The sequence below is a fragment of the Sus scrofa genome, chromosome 6, assembly GCF_054392235.1.
Source record: "Sus scrofa isolate SSC_HxYL_T2T_F1_AM1 chromosome 6, Sscrofa_HxYL_maternal_Yorkshire_Landrace_v2.0, whole genome shotgun sequence".
NCBI lineage: Eukaryota > Metazoa > Chordata > Mammalia > Artiodactyla > Suidae > Sus > Sus scrofa.
In genome coordinates, this window is record NC_139388.1 from 166,261,930 (window position 1) to 166,283,420 (window position 21,491).

General features: G+C 42.5%; 1 long non-coding RNA gene across 21 annotated transcripts in view; it reads right to left on the reverse strand.

Moving 5' to 3' along the window:
- ELAVL4 (ELAV like RNA binding protein 4) overlaps positions 1–21,491 on the reverse strand; it is a 144,812-nt gene that overhangs the window by 39,503 nt on the left and 83,818 nt on the right. For 18 of the 21 annotated variants that reach the window (XR_014808363.1, XR_002345501.2, XR_002345497.2 and 15 more), the window contains one exon: positions 14,524–14,764. The exons of the other annotated variants lie outside the window; for them this stretch is intronic. This is a non-coding gene — a long non-coding RNA (ELAV like RNA binding protein 4). The remainder of the gene's footprint in view (positions 1–14,523; positions 14,765–21,491) is intronic. 21 annotated transcript variants of the gene reach the window in all.

Consider the following 21,491-nt stretch of genomic DNA (forward strand, 5'->3'; position numbering starts at 1 on the left):
AGCTCTGAATGAAGGAGGCGAGGTAAACAAATTGTCCGGGCAAAGATACGTCAGGATGTCAAATATGTGTTGGAGAAGAACTCTGTCTGAAAACCTTTGTCAGCGTGTCTTTTCTGAACTAAGGATCTGGGGTTCTCTGGCCTTGGACTCGCCACAAATGGCTGTGTGGAACTTCCTGTCCCCGTGGTCAAGGAGTTCACTGATACTGAAGTACCATCAGAAAGCTCATGACTAGTTCAGTTCAGTTCCAACAAATGTTACGAAAGAAAGAAAGTCCCCAGATGCATGAAAAAGAAAATAAATAAGAATCAAAAGTATATTTTCCCTTTTCTTCACCATTCAGCTTTAACGAAATAAGACAAAATAAAGACATAAGGAAGGAAGGAAGGAAGGAAGGAAGAAAACTCACTCAGAAATGGGTCTGCAGAGTAAGAATTTAGGAGGGAAGCCATCTTCTCATTATTATTATTATTATTATTATTATTATTATCATTATTATTATTTTTAAAGCTAAGGGTTTTCCAGGGAATGGCTACACCAAGCATGACCAACCTCATTACACCAAGTCAAATACCTGGGAGAGGTGAAAATGAAGGTGTGCCTGGGATGTGTGTGAGAATCACAGAATGTAAACACATTCTAATGGTTCAGGCTCTTTCGGGTGATGGAAAATGAAATGTCCCCCTGACAATCAGGAGACCATGTGAATCCACAATTTATTTTTTTATTTCAGGGCCACACCTGTGGCAAATGAAGTTCCCAGGCTAGGGGTCGAATCCGAGTTCAGCTGCTGGCCGCCCCCACAGCCACAGCCACGTGGGACCTGAGCCACGTCTTCAGCCTACACCACAGTTCATGGCAACACCAGATCCTTAACCCACTGAGCGGGCCAGGAGTCAAATCTGCATCCTCATGGACACTAGTTGGCACAGCAGAACTCTTCTATAATTTAAATCATGCCCAGAACACACTCGGTGCTCAATAATTTTCACATGCCTAAGATGTGGTGGGTCTGTGCTAGTGCTAGAGAGATGGATGCATGTGGCACCATTTTCTGTCCCTCTTGGAAGTCCGTAAGACTTTCCTGGGACATCAAGGCCTCCACCTGCCCACCCACGTGCAGTAGACAACCCTGTCTCTTTTGTAACAAAAAAATGAAGCTATCAGGTAGTAACTAACTCCAACTGTATTCCTGTCTTCTACCTGAAACTTATTCCTTATGGAACTCCGTTTCTCCCCCAGCCTAGAAGGTACAGTCCACAAAATGCTGGAGAAGAAAAGCTTCTTTGGGGAATGCTACGTATTATACCCTTCTTCTTAAGATTTAGAACACACATTAGCACAGACTCAGAGAAGCAGTGATTAAAAAAATAAAATAAAATAAACCCTTTCTAACTTGGTTCACTTCAGTTTCCCAAACTCAGGTGGTCGCAGAACCCAGTTTTAAAAACATATTCAATATCTTTGGGAAAGGCTTTTTGATGGGACTCCCAAATAAACATGACCATTTGAAACAGGACTGATCCTATCTTAAGATATAATTCCTTAAGGTGGGAAGTGCAGGCCTCAATTCTGAGGTACAGTTCCTGTGATATCAGCGAGGCCAGCAGAAAACAAGGAGACCAAGCCAGAAATACTCTAAGGTGTCTTTTCACTGTGACAGTCCATGATTCTGTTTCTCAGAAGACATCACACAGACACACAGACTTGCTTTGGGAATAATCTAGACATAGAAATGCACAGTGGGGAGGGGCATCAGACATCTGTGTACGCATTTCCATGTCAGTACACGTTGTACAAGCCTGCTTCTAGCTCACTATGTATCAGTAGGCAGCATGAAATAGGCTCGAGGAGTTTCACTGGGAGAACCAAAGATCCAAGGGAAAAACAAAACCCAATTATGTGTGGCTGTGTGGGCACCCAAGCAGGAACAGAACATACACTCATGGGTACATACTTAAGGCACACATGTGAACACCACCTATACTTAATTCACTAGGCCTACAACCCAGTATAGCACTGTAGGTAAAAATACAGAAGCTCTGGAGTCAAACAAACACGGGTTCAAATTTGCTCTGCCACTTAGAAGCTGTGTGACCTAGGACAAATTACTTAACCTTTCTGAGCCTGTTTCCTCACCTGTTAAATAGGGCAAATAATATCTATATCTAGGGAGTTCCCGTTGTGGCTTAGGGGTAACGAATCTGACTAGTATCCAGGAGGATGCAGGTTTAATCCCTGGCCTGGCTCAGTGGTTCAGTGGGTTAAGGATCCGGCGTTGCTGTGAGCTGTGGTGTTTGTTGTAGACATGGCTCAGATCTGGTGTCGCTGTGGCTGTGGCTGGCAGCTGTAGTTCAGATTTGTCCCCTAGCCTGGGAACTTTCACATGCTGTGGGTGCGGCCCTAGGGGAAAAAAAAAAAGAAAGAAAGCAAAATAAGTACATCTCACAGAACTGCTGTGAGAATTATATCCTATATGTCAGATGCAGTTCTGAGTGCTTCACATACACAGATGCTCACAATAATCCTATCGGTATCTCTACTTCACAAACGAGAAAACTGAGGCACAGAGAAAATAGGAATTTGTGGTGAGGTTGGGATGCCAACACAGGCAGCTAGCTCTAATCACTAGGCTACCCTGCCTCACACAATCCTGGATTAGAGCAGGTCCATGATCTTCCCCTGGAAGACTAAGAGACACATACACAAATATACTAACAGCCTACACCTCCTCTTCCTCTCTGGCTTTTAAGATCTGTTTTTGTCATTAGTTTATTACACGATGCAGTTCAAGTGGGCAGCATGCAGACACCAGCTTCTCAAACACAAAGATCCTATCTGGTTTCTCAAGGAACAGAAGAACAAATTCAACCCTGAGAAATGCTAGTTCATTCTGAACGATGACTCACAGCCGCTATTTTCACAAACAGCCTGCTAATTAAACTTTCTTATGAACTCTGCTAACCAATTTTTCCAATGCATAGAGAAAAATCATTCATTATAGACCGGAATCCAAAATCTAATATTAAAGCACAAGTAGGATCTGTGGCATTGTAATTTGATCAGCTTGAGCATTAATAACGGTTACACACTGATGTCTGAGAGAGATAATCAGCTTTTGTTGAGATGTATGTAGATAACTGTACAAAACATCTGGAAGGCAGACTAGAAAGCAAAGCCAGCTTATCAGAGGGGTCTCGTATTTACTTTACCCTCATAAATCCCCTGCTTACAATGTCCTATCTTCCAGGAGACCACATTAATATCCTGAATTGGTGCAGCACTTTGATGATTTACCAACACGTTAGCAGCTCATCTGATATTACAACACACAGTAAGGTGGAAAAAGCCAGTATTATCCCTGTTTTACGCACAACAACCTGAGGCACAGAATGGCTCAATCCACAGCAAGTCCCAGAGCTACAGCTAGAACAAAAACTTGGTGGCTCTTTGCATTTCACCATGTTGCCACTCATAAAAGTGGCCTGATTTTTAAAACAACCTCAGAAACCATCCTGACATTTTCAAATAATGAACTACTTTCACTTACAATCTTCCAGAACCAAACTGCTATGCGTTATTATTGTCGCTCTTTCTGAGGCTTATTGGAATACATCCTACAGAGCCATGTCCACAACTCAGGATGAAACAGCAGAACGCAGGGGGCCCTGTGAGAAGGTCTCCTGTCCCAGCTGGCAGCCCATGTGGTTAGACAGACACAGGTACCCAGACAGCTTGGCCACTTGTCAACTGAGTGACCGCGGGTCAGTCATTTTTAACTCCATGAGCCTGGGTTTCCTCACCTAAAAGAATGGGGCCACCATTACCTCTTGGAGGCAATATCAGGATGAAATGACATAAAGGGACTGGCATCTAGCAGTACTTAAAAAAATCTAAGTCTCCCTTCTATTCTCCTGCCTTCTCATATGCTGTTTCCTACTTGCTCCTTGGAATTACATACTGAGCAGTTTCCCACTCCTCTCCCTTATCTGTCTGTTGGCCTAGCGGTAGAACCCTTGGAAAGAAGAGGGAAGGAGTTATGAGATAGAAGGGGCCCCTCCTATTTATAGGTTGCTTTTGTTTACAAGTGTCTTTTTGTGTCACCAGCTTTGAACTTACAAGTACCATTCAAAGAAGTTAGGGTAATGATTTATCTTTTTACTGTATATTGAGAAGATGGAGATTTAAGTGAATAATGTGACTTCTGCAAGGCCACGCCCACATCTAGTAAGTGTATGTGTAGGGTTTTGGTGCAGGGCTTTGATGGACATCTATCTCACTTCTGATTAGTCCAATGAACTGAATCTGGTATTTAAATTTTTTTAAAGTATAGTTGATTTTCAATATTGTGCCAATTTATGCTTGCATCTGGCATTTTTGACCAGGAAGTTTAAAGTTTGTGTGTGTGTGTGTGTGTGTTGGAGAGTGGAGAGCCCTTGGGTAGTTCTCATTTCTTTTGTACTTAAAGGGTGGTCTGTATCACTGGGGATGGTCCACTGACTGGTGGGTGAGGGGTACTGGGAAAAGAAAAAGTAGCCGAGGACTAGTTGCAGTTTTCAGGGTCAGGACCAGGACGTGAGTGACACTGGTTTTTCCTGCTTGGTGTCCAGCTCAGGGTCCTGGACAACGGGAAACTTGCCAGAATTCAGTATAGGAATCATTCCCAGAGAGGTGGAAGCAGAGGACCGATGTTCCTATGTACCCACCCTTAGGTGTCAGCAGGAGGGGGAGGACAGCAGCGACTCAGAAGCCACCAACACCTCAGTTCAGAGCAGCAAGCAGGGAAGCTCGCTTCAGGACATCTCCTCTGGTGCACTGTCTACACCCTATGTGAATGACAACAGGGACTCTGCTCAGGTAGCCTCTCTGTGTGGCTGCTGGTCATAAAAAAACAATGGATCAATCCGACACGGATTTAACTTGAAAACAGGAAAACCCCGTGTGTGTGATTTCAGGCCTCATATTCTACCCTGCGTATAGCTGGCAATGGTCTCCACAACTAGAGGCTCTAATGAGTGTGGGTGGAAGGGGCAGGGCTGGGACCCTCGGTAACACCTGGGAATGGGACCCAGGTTGTCACCGTCCATATTTCCTTGGTGTAAAGAAAACTCAGACGAGGTGGCTGGGGGGTCTCTGTCACTTCTCAGACAAGTTACTCTGCCACATTTAATCTGCAGATTTTCTTCCTGGCCTCCTTTTGCCATTCTACACCCATTTCCCTTCTACCTTCTTTTTTTTTTAATTAATTAATTTATTTTTTGTCTTTTTGCCTTTTCTAGGGCCGCTCCCGCGGCATGTGGAGGTTCCCAGGCTAGGGGTCCAATCGGAGCTGCAGCCACTGGCCTATACCAGAGCCACAGCAACTCGGGATCCGAGCCTTGTTTGCAACCTGCACCACAGCTCATGGCAACGCTGGATCCTTAACCCACTGAGCAAGGCCAGGGATCGAACCCGCAACCTCAAGGTTCCTAGTTGGATTTGTTAACCACTGCGCCACGATGGGAACTCCGCCTTCTACCTTTAAAAAAATATATATCTACGCCTATTTTATTTTAGCTCTTTTTCATCTCATAAGCCAATTCAAATCCCTTTTGGATCAAATGGCATATATAAATAAGAAGGCAGAAAAAGGAGGAAGAACAGGAAATAAGCAAAGAAAAGAAGAAAGGAAGACAGAGAAAGGAAAATAAGAAGCCTAGTGCTTCTTCTTCGGGGAACACTGGCCTCATCTGTAAAGCAGAGACATTGGCTACCTCAGTAGGGTCAGAGGAAGTACTGAATATAAAAAGCCTTTGAAAATAAACATGAAAAGCAAACATCAGGGATTATTAAGAATACATTTTATGTGCTCATACTACCAATAAAATAATTTAATCTGATTTGATATTTGTGATGAGAAATTCCATTATTGGCCATAGGAGTTAGAGTAATTACCCTAATTAGCTGTATCCACTTAGTTTAAATGGGGCCTTGTATCACCAGGCATCGAACTACAAAACAAGGACCAAGCAGAAAAGCAAACATAAATCAGCCAGAAACTGAAGTAGATGGCAAGAGAATCGCTGAGAGAACATGGCCCTAACCTCAGCGAGAAAAACAATGATTCTCACGTCACAGACACCATGGGGTCTCCAGCTTGTCCACCTCCTTCTGTGTTAGGTTGGGTTATTTACTAGCAAAGTAGAAGGAACACAGACTTTGGGGTCTGACAGACTGGGGTTCAAATCTCAGCTCCAGCACTTAACAGCTGTGACCTTGGATAAATTTCTTAACCTCTCTGAACTTAATTCATCAACAAAAAGGGGATACTAACTTTACCACAGAGTAGTCCTGACTGTTTTATTCACCATCCCTTGATGTTTCTAAGGCTTGGCTTAGCTGCGCTGTGTGTACTAATTTCCTACCGTCTACTCTCTACCAAGTTCAAGGCTCATTCTTATTTGATACTTGCTCTGAGAATCCCAGCCCACAGTGATCTTTTTCTCTTCTGGACACCCATAAAAGATGCTTTCTTCACTTTCAGTCAGCAGAGGTAGAGTGATAATAGAAAGGCCATAGGCTTTGCACTCCTGAGTTAACTGATTCTAAGCCTTGGCTTCCTTATCTGTCAAATGGGGACAGTACCAGGGACCACGCATAACTTGTGCAAAGCTTCAATGAGAAAGCATATACGGCATGCCTAGCACTGTAGCTGACACACAGCAGGCACTGCATCAAACCTTCAACTTCATTGTACTGTTATGAATCTTTTTGTGCTGTCTTTTCAAAGAAATTAAGGGTTAGGGTCAGGAAAGTTGAGTTTGGGCTTGGGTGAAAAGCAAAACAAAACAAAAATTCCCTACAAAACAGCAAAGGTGGCACCACCTTTGCATCTCATAAGCAGGCTCCCAGCCCCTCCCAGACCTGCAGGCTGCTGTAGGGCCCTGTAATTTGTCCTGGCTTCCCTGACACTCATTGGCCCTGCTAGCAGCAACATGTGGGCACAAACTATATCTTACTCTCTTTAGCGTCTTCACTAACCCTGATACAGAATCTAAGAGAAGAGATGGAAAGGAAATAACATTTATTTGGTCAGAGAGAACACACTAAATAAATACAGTTGGCTGATTGAAAATGTTTTACAAATGTAAAAGCCTTATACAAATATATGGTCTCTATCTGAATTTTATCTGCTCAAACTAGAAATATCTTCTCTCATCAAAGTTCAATTTTGGGAGTGTAGAAAAAAAAACAAAAGACAACTTAAAGATCTTTAGTTCTGGTAAGGAATAAAAGACAGATAACAGAGTTCATCAGTTAAGAGCAGAAAGGGAAATGTGGAATGGGGGCAGGTGGGGGCAGACTGAAAAAGAAATCACCACTTCCACAGCTCGTAGAAGGCAAGAAAAAAATGAATTTCCCATTAACACATTTCAGAAAGCACTTTCCTCCTACCCTGAAGCTGATGAATTACATTTTTAGATAATGTGTGGAAATTTCAGTTTGACATTACCTTCCTGCTTAGTTCTTAGTCTCAATCAACCAGGTCATTCTACAGAGAAGGGGGGAACGAGTGAGTGAGTGTGTGTGTGGGGGTGTGTGTGTATGTGTTGGGGAAGGAGGGGTGGCTCGGCGAACGGGGAATTGGTCTTAAGAACCAAATAGTCAGCTGAAGTGCAGAAATAGAAAATCCTTAAAATACCCAGGCCTGATCCACATCCTAGGTAAAAATCCTTTGAGACATCTCTCCTGGGATAGGAGAACACTTTCCTATGGTTATCTGAGTTCGGAAGCAGGGCAGAACCGTCTGATTTGGAAGGGAAGATGAAGGGAAAGATAGCTGGGGGGGGGGGGGGGCAAAAGGAAACCATGTCTGGTCTATAACCCCGACTACTGCCATCCTGGGGGGCAAATTGTGTTGAAAGAAGTAGAATGTAAGTGGACAAACACTAAACCTCACAGCTCCACTCAATTGCCAACCCGTCCTAATTAGAAAGGATGGGAGATCTCGGATCACCCTTGATGTGTGTGAGAGGCACAATGATTATACGGTTTACTGTTTGCATTTCATGTTCTGACGTTCTTCAAGTTCCCCTTAATAAGGCAGACCCTTCTCCTGTTTTGTAACCCCCTTTGTCTGTCAAATAGTCTCCATACCTAAAAATTTCTGTTCACCCCCAACAACAATCAACACCCCCTCCCCAAATCAACAACTCAGAATTTTTTTATTCTTCTTCGTGGAATATGCAGGGAGGTGATAAATAAAATAGCAGATGCAAATAAAATTTTCCTCTGAATTCAGGAGGCACACTGCCCTGTACCAAGCACATTTTCAAAATCAGCAGCAAAATATGCTGATAAATGCTACTGTTTTCTCTACCCTTCCCACCACTAACGAATATCTCTCTGATGTGCATGTAGAAAAGTTCATTTAGCTAATCAATATCTTGGGATTTTCTTGGATATGCATAATTGAGGCTGGGTTTTAACTGTGCTTAAACTTAAGGCAGCATCCATTTCAATTCAGTGCTTGCATGATAAAGAAAAGGCAAACATTGTGAAGAGAGAATCTCAAGGTGGAAACTACTCCAAGTCTATTTTTCCTTGTTCAGGTAAGCAGTCTCCTATTTAATGTTAAAACATTGGTATTCATTTATTTATTTTTAATGCAAAGCATGCTATTTTCTAAAACAAAAGATTTTGAACTCTACTTGTGTTTTCTCTGTACTAAAAGTTTTCATTCCCTAGTTAACATAGCTGAGTTGGTTTGCAAAGGGGAGAAGTCAGTTTAGTATTTTTAGGGAAACTGCCAGAGATAAATTATAATGGGACAACTCACAATTAGTCAGACAGCCAAGAGTTCAAGTTCCAGCTCTCCTGCTCAGAAGCTAAGTCACCTTGAGCAAATGACTCAACTGTTCCTAGGTCCAAATTTCTTTAACGGCAAAATGACTGTCTTGGGGATTACCTGAAACTCCATTTCCTGGTCTCAGCACAATGCTTAGCACACAGTAAGGTCTCAATAAACACTGGCTATGATTATGAATCTCCAAGAAGTCCCAATTTACTATTTAAATGAACAACTACATTTAAAGCTTTTAATACAGGGCTCAGAACACACAGAAGGCACACAAAAACATAACAAAACCTGCTGCTATTATTTTCATTCATCTTTGCTGGGTGCTGTAAGAAATTATACCAATAAAATTACCCTAAGGCTGAACTCACATTTCAGAAGTGAATTCAAAGCACTTTCATGTTTTAGAATTTTTTCAGAGTCTTTTATTGTTTATAAAGTTACCCTAGAAGCAGAACAATGAAATTCCCATAGTGGCCCTATTAGTCCAATTCCCCTGTAAGTCTATGAGGTAACCTAAGGCAGCCCACAATCCCGCTCTCCTCCCCCTCTTCAACCCAAGACACTGTATCCCGCCTGCGGCCTCCTGGCTCTTTGCTCAACAGACACCATCCCCCCATCTGCACCCCCAACACTGCCTTAGTTTGTGCCCCACATCTAACCTCCTGAGAGGGACATACAGGATTAGTAGCATTTTCTTGAATCCGAGAAAGAACAGAAGTTACCCAATGTCACCAAATCAAAATTGACCTGGTTCCTTTAATTAGAGATGTGATTCTACATACAAAGGCTGTGGTAAAGAATGTACCCTGATGTCCCCAGTAAGTGAAGCGTCTCTTTTTTTTTTTTTTTTTTTTTTTTTTGGTCTTTTGCTAGGGCAGCACCAGCAGCATATGGAGGTTCCAGGCTAGGGGTCCAATGAGAGCTGCAGCCACCGGCCAGCTGCCAGCCTACACCACAGCAATGCAGGAACTGAGTCTCGTCTGCGACCTACACCACAGCTCACGGCAATGCCAGATCCTTAACCCACTGAGCAAGGCCAGGGATCAAACCCGCAACCTCGTGGTTCCTGGTCAGATTCGTTAACCACTGCGCCACGATGGGAACTCCTCGTTGTTTCTGTCTTATTCTGCTTTTCCCAGTGAGTGATAATATTCATTAAGTCAAAGACTTGTGTTACGAAGGAAGAAATCCTTCCTTCGTAACACAAGGTTCGAGGTAGAGGTCAGGAGCTGTTGTCTCTATCCGCTGGGTGCAACTCTAACAGCGCTTCCGTATGCCTAACTTCCCTCGGCAATGCTGCTTCAATGTATGGCTGCTGCTTCCAAAGAGGCCCGTCCCAGCTCTCCTTCCTTTGTTCAAAGCACAGAGGAATAAAAAAGGCTTTTGTTCTTAGACTGGAATTTTAGCTCCAATCCTTCACTTTTTCTTCTGTCTACCTAAATCCTAACCCCATCTTTCACCGCCCCCACCTCCCCACCCACAATAGCTCCAGTTAACAGACCCCACCCTTTCTCAACCCTCCACAGCCCATATAGTTAATTCCATATGCCAGTCACTCCATACATTCAGTTTTATAATCAATAATGTTCAATTTGGACCGCCCTGTCCTTGAAACGCTCCCCCCAGAGGTCTCACTTGCCTGAAATGGATAGAAAAGTACTCTTAAAAAAACTACATGCCATGGATACATGGAGAGTGACATCAAGTAGAAATATAATTCTTTTTTATCACCATGATGCAAATAATCACACAATCTAGACAGGCAGATTAAAACTATTTGTTGTACACTGATTTATTTCTGGGGATTTTTCTTTGTTACTCCCCCCCCCCCCTTTCTCTATTCCTTTTGAAGAAGGGTGATAACAAGAGAGACAATTATAAAAATGCAATTTAGCATTCCAGCTGTGCTGGCTTCGAGACATACCCTGAGCCACCTAACTCTATCTTGGTTAAGCCATATGTTTCCTCCCCTAAAATACTTATCATCTAGGAATGTGGATCCAGAGATGCAATCCCAAAGCGTGAAAAACAAAAATGCAACGAAATAAAAAAATAGGAAACTAAATCAATTATCTGCAGTTCAGGGGAATAATGGAATTTCTACAAGCGATTTGGTGTTTACTGCCTGAGGTCCTTGGTTGCACGAATTCTTGCGGGCCTTCCTCTCCAGCAGCAGAGGCTGCAGCGGGCTGGAGGAGGGAAATACAGAACATAGCTTCCAAAGTCATGTCCACAGCTGCATGCAGAAGTAGCTTGGGACACACGTTGTCTCTCCCCGGTACCTACATTATCCTGCTAAGCGTTCTTTCCCAATTGGAAAAAGAAAATCTACTATCTCCAGGAAGATAAGTAACAGAGATGTCCAAAAGCACTGTAAGGGAATCTTAAACCTAGCACTTTCAGTAAATTTGGCTCTACACTGAGGGCTGAGTTATATCCCCAGAGGATGATAAATATTGTTATCTTTGCCTCCCGTTATACACAGAAGTCTTGTTTTAAGCCATGGTGCATTAGGTACACTCTGCAGAGGGTGGCCAGCAACTGCTGCTCAGAGGAACACAGTGTTTCATCAGGTTAAGCAGTGAGGGTGAGCAGGGATCTTCAGGGAACACAGGCAGGGGCACCCTGCACACGCTTCCGCGTGCTGCCACGTGAGCTCGTGCTTTTGGAAAGATCATGATGCGGGTGAATCTCGGCTCCACCACCTGCTAATAACTGTGCTGCCTGTGCTAATAACTTAATTTCACTAAGCTTCAGTGCCTTCGTCTAAGAAAATGGAGGCTGTTTTCCGTGTTAAAGGAAATGAGTATGTCCACTGCGGAGCAAGTACTTGGCAAAGAGTAAATACTTGCGATCATAGCAATTATGTCCTTAGCACCACAACACTTAAATCCGTGCCCAAATTCAGACGGAGAATTCATTGACAATCCACAGCCAAGAGCGAAGCCAGCCCACCCGGCAACACAGCTAACAGCTTCTCTTTCTCCCCTTCTTTCCTCCCTCCCTCCTTTCTCTCTCTCTCTTTCTCAATTGCAGAAGCCAGCCAGAACCGTCTAAGGAAATCCTTTACATTCTCTTAGGGAGTGGTTCAGGCTAGAAAAATCTTAATCTTGAATTCTTACCTCTTTGCCACTTCCCACCCCTAACCCTCCCACTGGATATTTAGAACTCCTTGTAAACTTCACAGGATCGAGATGCATTGAGATCTGTAGGAGGTGTTGGAGGAAAGGGGGCTGGGATGTTAAAAATCAGGGCAGCAAAAATACCTATGATGTCATTTACCCTGACTTCTGAACCACCAGCAGCAGCCTTTCAACTTGCCTGGCGTGAAAGCTCGCCTCTCCCGGCCTGCGTTACCACTTACCCCAAAGGTAGGCCTCAGAGGGTCTTCCATTAGAGCAATCCCCACAGCCCTCTCTCTCCCTCCTTCTCTGACTTTTAGCATAGCCAATTAAACCTGAACAACGGGTGGATGGAGGAAATATGCTGCATCTATGGAATGGTACAGCAGGGACCAGTTTCACTGTTAATTTAAAATGCTAGAATTAATTAGGTAGTGTAAATGAAGAATTTAATAAGCACTCTTTACAACCACAAGTTCTACTTTTATTAAACACTGCTACCAAATGAGGGCAAATATCTCTGGTCTCTCTATATTTCCCTGCCTCGTTCTTGCAAGTTCTCTGCAAATAAGATTCTTTTTTTCCCCCGAATTTAAAAAATGTGTAATTATAAATGTATGCCTGAATTGTACTTCTGCTCTCAACCCATAAGCTTCTTCTTTAAGCTCAGATGCTACTGTATGTCTCTGCTTGTGCTGGAGAGGGTGCTAAACAAACCAAAGTTGACAATTTTGGTTTTGTATACCAAATTAAAGGCTGTCTTTGAAGCTGTCACTCCTATTCAAATCCACTCGGTGAACTACCAAATTAGCATTCTTTCAGTAAAGGAATCTGCTTGTTTAAACACGTGTCTTTAGAAAACAAGGAACAACACTATGAATCAGTACTTCTCAAAAATCTCACTATAGTTCTCAAGGAACTCTTTTGAAAAGGTGATTAATATTATTCACTAATATAGCTGGCAGAGTCCCTATTTAGAAGGTAAGGCTACACCAAAAATATATTTTCTATACAAGAGTGGGAGGAAGAATCATATGGTTAACTGGTTTTAATTTGGTTTGAATTATCATCCTATTATATAAAGATTATTCAGGAATCTAAACATTGGCTTTCTGAGAGCACAGGCAATTCTGCTAAATGATGGATGATCCAGGGCTCTGGAATAAGACCATCAGAGCCCTGGTCCTATTTGGGGACCTTGATAAAATTTCTCTTTCTAGCTACTCTCCTTGAAACTAACTGTACCTATAATAATAACAACACCCCCCTCCCTCAAATTACTGAGAGACTGCTATGCAATAGGCTTTGTGCTAGGCAGTGTATCTCCCATCTCTCATTTAATCCTCACAATAAGCCCCCTGACATAAATATTATTTTCCAGTTTTACAGAGGAGGAAATTACGTTTGGAGGGTTCTGTGACACATTTTCATCAGTTAAGTTTTATCATTTTGCAAAATACATATATATGGGTGACAAATTTACAAGTGAATTTGAACTGGAGTTATATATAGCTACCTGCACTCAAGTACACTGGATTCTCTGATTTAAAAAACCAAGATAATGTATCTCCCTATTTTAATTAGAGAGCTTCCTTTTTCTTATATAGACCAACTGCTCTTCAACGAAACTGTCCAGAACGAGGGAAACAAAAGTCAACACTCAAAAATGACAAATATGCAAAGCTGAGTGTGAATAATTTTAGGAGGGGAGCACCTGAGAGCAGGAACTTCACTGCTGTCACAATATAGCCTGATATTTTTCTAAGAAAACATTCCCACTTTTAGAAAGATTACAGAGAAACTACACCCATCCCCAGCCCTAAAGGAGTATAGTGTCAGTGTCTGGCAAACATTAGGTCCTCCACGAATGGCAGGTGGTTAGAAAAAATCAGAACCAAAAAGTTCAAGTACAGAAGTATATGGTATTGCTTCACTTTCAAGGTAAAAATCTCTGTCTTCTCTAAGAGTTGTCTTCAAAACAAACAAATAAGTAAAATAAAATATCTTCATTAAGCATCTCCCTCCTGCAGAGTAGTTTTATTCCAGAACAATCTGTTATCCTTAGGGCCCATTTTCTCCCCGAGGCACAGTGGCAGTTGTGACTGCCTTCCACAAATCCACAGTGGCCCCCTTGAAAAAACACTGTCTCGGGTGCACGGAAGAACACTGGATACACACAAACCAAATGTTGGAGAGAGAAGGAATAAAAACGTAAAAACTAGTAGAGGGAGGGCAGAGGGCAGAACTGAGAACTAAAGAAGAGGGGTGGCTGATTAAGAATAAAAGGGAATACAACCAAAGGATTATTTCACCTAAAGTAGAGCTGAGGAAGCTCCAAAATCCTTATCTGCTTCCCAGTCCTACCAATCTGCAATACGGTGCCATGTAGAGAACAAACACATGTGAGTTTGTGACTGTGTACCCATGCCATCCCTGAATGTAGGATCCACGCTGAAGACACTTTAAGGCATCACCACACACATGCGTATCTGCTAAGATAGCACATCTAACAGAATAACGCAGCTGTGAATCTCGAGCCTAGAATATTGAAGAAGAGCATACCTGTAATTTTGTCTCTCACGAGTTTGCAGGATTCTATTTCACCAATGCTCCCAAAGAGACTCCTGAATTCCTCTTGGGTCATATTCTGGGGTAAATAGTTGACTATGAGGTTGGTTTTGCTGTCATCTGTGGCTGCCCCTGTCTGCATGGGAGAAGGACAGTTTCTATTGTTGCTGGAGGGTCCATTGCTCGTATTGGATGTCGGGCCATTTGACACCTGAGGCTCCATGGTGCTAATTATCTAAATGAAAATAAAAATATTAAGCCTTTTGATATCTCAATGACACAAAGTCTCTTTCAAGATTTTATTTTATTTTTTGTAAAGAAAGAGAACAAGATAAGGCAAGATGGAGCAAAAGCAACTGGGTTGTGAACACAGCCAATTTAGAAGCATGTTTTTAACCAAAATGTTAAACTCCCCTTGCTATTTTTAGGCCAGCCCATAGATTTTGAACACAGACTAGAATGCAGTGGGAACTCTCCCATTATTTTGTTAATGAAAAGCTAATTCCTGTTTTCATTACACAATCACTCTCAGAAATGTATACTTAAGCCACACCAAATTATAATTAAAATGTAAAGTAATAATCATGATTAAAATTATAGTTCCATTAAAGCTGAAAAAGCTAAATATAGAGGGCTACACTCACAAGATCAAATACAGTACCTGTTTATTAACTATCTCATAAAGTGAAATGACATTAAATTAAGTGGGACTGTTCCATAGGGGAAGGGTTTAGATTTTCACTGATGCTTAATACTGTTCAAACTTCAGACTTCATAAAGGCATGCTGGGGAGCTACAAAGTTATCTAATGATCTTCCTCCCAGCCACCCTGTTACTGTTTCTCCTGGACCTCAAATAAAATTTAAAACAGGAAGAAAAAGTTCTCTCTAGGTCTCCAATTTAAGTCTAGCACATAACAGTTTACCATAGAGGGAACCGCTGGGGGGAGGGGTAAATTAGGAGGAGGGGAAAACATATACACACAACTGTAAATAAAATACATAATTAACAAGGACCTACTGTATAGCCCAGGGAAATCTACTCAATAGTCTGTAATAACCTATATAGGAAAAAAGAATGGATATATGTATAACTGATTCGCTTTGCGGTGTACTTGAAACACAACACTGTAAGTCAATTATACTCCAATAACATTTTAAAAAGGACTTTCCGTGTATTTAATAGTTAATTAGACAAATAGCTCCACAAATGTGTGAACTGTTTGAGGCAGCATGCCTGAGAATAAAGAGAGAAATCTAAGTCTCGATCCACAAGGAACTTAGAGACCACAGAGGACACAGACAGGCAAAGGGCTACAGTAGGCAGTGGGCACGTAGCGATTAAACCTGCTTATAGGTGAGCAGGATTCAGGGAAACTCCCAAGAAGATGCTGCTAGAATAAAGTTTTACAGGAAAAATGGGCTTAAGCTCATGGAGCCAGGTCACGAAGATGCCCCATATGGTACGACAAACATGGGGAATCACGAAACTACAGAGCCAGAAGGCACTTCAGGGAATAAAATTCAGTTCAAAACTTTCATCTTTGAGATGAATTCCAGAGACATCCAGCCACTTCTTTGTCATCACAGGAAAGTGGAGCAGAGTCCTGGCCTGTATCTAGCTTTCCTGGCCCCAAATGCAGCCCCTCAGTCCCACTTTTCCATTCTATCCCAGCACCATCCCTTACTCATCCTTCACAGCGTGGCTTCTTTCCATCTCCTGTGCTACTGACCATCATCTGCTTGGACAAGGAATCATGCTCTGCCATCCTCTAGTTGTGTGACCTTGAGTAAGGAACTTAAACTCTGGGAGCCTTAGTTTTCCTCATTTGAAAGAGGAAAACAAGGCCACCCCCCTTGCAGGGTGGCAAGAAGGATCTGGTGACAGGATGTATGTAAAATGCCTGAATAGCGGGGGGAAGATAACCACAATCATTGATGCTTAGTAAAGTCACCCTATCAATCAGCTGATGCGACTTCTCTCCTGGACTCCCCACAAGAAAGCAGTGAGGCATATTCTAAAATCCTTTACATTTTATAGACAAGGAAGCCAAAGCTTAGCAGATATCCGGTTACTAGTAGTTTCCCTGCTTATTACCACTTATCTGCTCAGAGAATTTGGGGGAGATAGGCATGTTTGTATAATGCACATTCAGTAAAGTGTACAAATCTTAAGGATAACACCTCAAGGAATATTTACAAAGTGCACACAACTCACACCTGAGTAACCACCTTTCAGATCACAACGCAGAACATGACAGAAGCCTTTCTTGTGTCCCCACCCCTCTCATTCATACCACCCCCAAAGGTAATCACTACTCCGAATTCTAATCCAAAGATTTGTCTTGTCTGTTTTGTTTTGTTTTGTTTGTTTGTTTGTTTTGGAGAGTCAACAAATTCTTGAGTGACTGCTGTGTGTGAGGTTCTGTACTAGGCATTAGATCTGCAAAGATGAAGACACACTCTTACAATTGATAGGAAAATGCGCTAAGCATGTGAATTAGAAATGCACAAAAGAAAACTTCAAATGGTCAATAAACACTGAAATGTGCATAATTCACTAGCAATTAAATATAAGTTAAAGTGAGAAGTCTTTTTTTTTTCTCTGTTAAAAACAATAGCTATACCCAGTGTTAGGGAGTGGGGGTGTGTGTGTGACTTTTCTGTACTATTATGTTTTATCGGTTTTTAAATGGTATATACATGAATCATACAACATATACTCTTTCATGCCTTTTCACACATTATGTCTGGGTGTCATCCATGGTGTGAGATGTAGCGGTAAGCTGTTCTTTTCCACTGCTGCAGAGAATTCCATTGTATGAAAAAAATCACATTTTATTTCTCTCTTCTACTTTGATGAGCATCTGGGTAGTTTCTAGTTTTTAACTATTACAGATAATGCTGCTATGAGTATTGTATGAGTGTGTTTTGCTGTACATACACACACACACACATTTTTGTTGGGAATATTTCTAGGGGGTCTATTTTTGGGGTTGTAGGATGCATTCTGCTTTAGTAGGTACTATCAACAGTTTTTCTAAGATGTGGTACCAGCTGGCATTCCCATCAGCAAAGTATGAGAGTTCTAGGGGCTGCTCATCCTCATCAATAGTCAGAGAGGGTTTTTTTTTTTTGTTTCGTTTGTTGCCTATTTTTTCATCTGAAGCATAGCGTTACAATGAAAACGGAATGAGCTTTTAGTCAAGGGAACAGCTAACTTACAATTTTAGTTCTACTATGTATTCGCTCTGTGACCTTCAGTACTCTGAGCCTCGGTGTCCTCTTTGTAAACTGGAATAAAGCCCATCGTGCAAGGTTATTTACATATATGTAAACTGCCTAGAACGTAAGAGGCTAGAAGTATCACAACTATTATTTCCCATCACGCCCTACATAGGTAAGCGTTACCCTCGTTGTTTCTTCTTCTGATAATCACAGATGGGAAATGAAACCAAAAGAAAGAAAAAAGAAAGAAATCTCAAAATGAGTCAGGGAAATAAGGCAGATTGAGGCAGGTGGGGTGCTTCTAAGAGCCTTTCCCATCCTGTAGGGAATGTAAGTGGCTCCACATATCACATCACCAGAACTTTCTCGGGCTTCAGGTCAACTGTGGGAGCCGTGGGGCTGACCCAGACAGCAAGGAGCAAGCAGAGGGCTCCTGAGAAGAATCTTATATCAAGCTCTCCTCAGCACTGATAGGAACTGCACCCAGTTAAGCCTGTTCAGCTGCTCTGCCCTTGAGACGAGGGGCCAGGAAAGAACGACGGTGAAGTGTCCAGGGGAGGGGGTCATGCTAACGGGGGTGATGTTGCACAGCATCAGCACGACTCTTGGCTGGGAGGCAGGTGTCTGCTCTACCCAGTCTCCGGGCCTCCTGGGTCTGAGCAGTGCCTCCATTCGCTGTGGCGTCTCACTGCTTCCCTGAGTCAGGTGTCCAGGCAACAAACACAAGCAGCACTGCCAACTCAATAAGGAACTTGAAAAACAGAATTTATCCAATTCAGGAGGCTCGGCTGGCAGAACCTCGGAGCTGCCCAACCACTACATTTTTGATTTAATGGAAAAAAAGCCAGTCCCAGCATCTATAGAACACCTTCCCTGTTCTGCCTTCTCAGGATACCTTCCTTATGGCTCCTATACAAACACCTAGAAAATATCTGAAACGAGGCATTTTTTGCTGGGGTTAATGCTGGAGTAAGAAGAATGTACGTCATACCTAAGCAATGCTGAGATTCTGTGCGACCAGGACTATTAAAGGTCACCTGAGAGCTGTGTTCATCTTTTGTTCACGGGATGCTTGACTCACATGTCATGTGGTGAAAGCCAGCACTTGTCCCTGTGACCGTCTCGCTCAGCTCCCTGCCCCAGAAAGGCCTAGGAGGTCTCAAGTCTGCAGCAAAGAAATTTTGTTCCCCAGTCAGCTTTCTGGATCTCCTTACATCCTATGTGGATTTCTTAATTTATGTTGACTCCTGCACTTGAGCCCCATCTGCATATCAGACAACCCGAACTTGGCCCAAATCTCTGAAAAGGAGGCATGAAATACAATTGTTTGGTATTGAGCCACTTCAACCAAACACATCTATAAATTAGGGTCATTCTTGTCTCATGGAGATGGAGCTCTCTTTGTTTTGCACACACACTATACAGTTATCCTCTTGTGGACTTAGAAGGAACTGAGAAAAACACACACAGAGTTTTCTCAATAAAAATGTACAGCTCTAAAGCTGAGAAACATTTGCAAATGTGTTAATATACATCGTGGAATAAGACCCCTCACTGGTCTTAAGGACGTATCCCAGGATGCAAGACAGGCTTAAAAAAAGAATCAGAAATGTAAAATGTCAGAATCAAATCTGACACACAAGTGAACCAAGAAGATTTAAAAACATTGCTTGGAAAATAAGAGAAGTTGCCAAGATGTAAATGTATTGAATCCAAGAATATGAAACTATGGCATCTTAAGGTTACAGGATAGATCGTAAAGATAATTCACCGGCCACCTCTACTTGGGAAACTGACCAGAGGTAAGTGTAGGGAAGCATATCTTCCACTAAGTTCAGAGGCTGCCTCAGCAAAATCAGAACACTTGCTTCTCTGGGTTAAGGCTTTTGATATTCTAACAGCACAATTTTCATTGCAAATAAATATATCAGTTACTCAAGTGTGCCTATGTACTTTAACGAAGAATTCAGTGGGGGTCTCACAGCCAACTTCATAGCTGACCAGGTTCCAAACCCCTGACTTGCCTTCCTTCCCTCTTCTGAATGTCAATTAAGAACAAAATTACAGTCAGCATCCAGGATAGAGCATTGAGGAGGTTCAGTTGACTTCAAACTCTAATGGTTGTACAAAGCACTGCATTAAATCTTTTATGTTCCCGTGATATATTTTAAGAAACATTATACAGGCAAAAAATTTCAGGGATAAACTATTAGTGCAGTGCACAATAATGCAGGCACTCAAATCCTGTCATTGTAAATGTCGATGGTTTGAATGACTAATTACTCACACTCAACACATTAACCTCACCCCTCCCACCACTTTTTCTTTTCCCCCTGCAAAATATACAACAAAAGCAAGAGGGAAGGCCTCAGGCTTGCAGCTGCTTGACTGTCAGACAGGGTCGTTTATCTCTGCGGAGGGAGGAAGGGTAAGAAGCAGAGGCTGGGTCAGCCTCTTTCTCAGGATTTCCTAAACAAACAAACAAACAAAGAGCCAACCAACACTCTCTGCCCTTTGCAGCATCTCTGTTGCCACAATCCTGGGTCCTTCCCAATGGTCCCAATTACCTGTTCAATCACATCTTTCATAACTGTCCACCCAAGGTATCTGTTACCGACTTCCTGGACATGCCAGGTCATATGCATTTTAAAAAGGGTTTATTTCCACAATGACTAGATCTGGGAATGTTAGATGAGCAGGGATGGAGCTCTGGAGTGCCAGGCTCTGTGCTAGGTCCTGGGAATACAGCGACAACAAAGACAAGGAGCTGGCCCTCACTGAGTTCACAGTGAGGGACCATGACAGGTATCAGAGGACCTTAGGGAGTATAGAGCTCAAGCCCATAATTTTTATGTTGACACTGAGGACAAGAAAGGGGAAGTGATGGGCACAAGGTCACAGTGCTAGACAGAGGCAGAGATGGGACTTGAGCCCAGGCCTACAGACCACCTCCCTTGAGTATTCTTGTGACAATGTCGACACGGTTATTTGGATGAGAGTTTACTTCTACTTTTTCTCGGGGAGGGTGTGAAGGTGACCGTATCCTAGAAACGCACTTGAATATAGGTGTGGAGACACGTTTAGATCCTTAGTTTTCTGAGGAGAGACTTGACAGTTCACAAAGAATGCCGACCTGAACTCTGAGCTCCATGGCACAGAGACCGCACCTGTTTTGTTTATAATAGTATCTCCTGCAGGTAGGACAGGGCCTGAGAATGGGTAGGTTCCACATAAAGAGCTATTGAATGAATCAAAGTCCTTGCTAGTCCAATAGTTTACTAGATCCCTCTAACAACCCCGTGAAGTACAAGCCAATAATTTTATCAATGTCACCCCTGTCTCACATATAACAAAAGAGGACAGAATACTTGTTGAGTACTTATGCCAGGCACAGATTTAGATATTATTTCAAATGCAGATTTTAAGAGGCATGCATTCAAGCAGGAGGCCTGAAGCTTTGGCTGGCACAGACCCTGCAGGGAACCTAGTAAATGCCTTTGCTCTTTCGCCCCAGAAAAATATATAAGCACACAACGTTTTAGGTACCCTAAAGCCAATCCTTTGTCGCAAACTGAAATCCCACAATTGATTCTAAGAGTAGCAACGTAATTAAAGAGCAAATACTTCCCTTCCTTCCCAAACCACTCTTTTCACGTCATTTCTTGCCCTCAAAATTCATTCATTCCTTAAAACCAATACTTATGGCTGAAGGGTCCACATGTCAGAGAAGAGAGC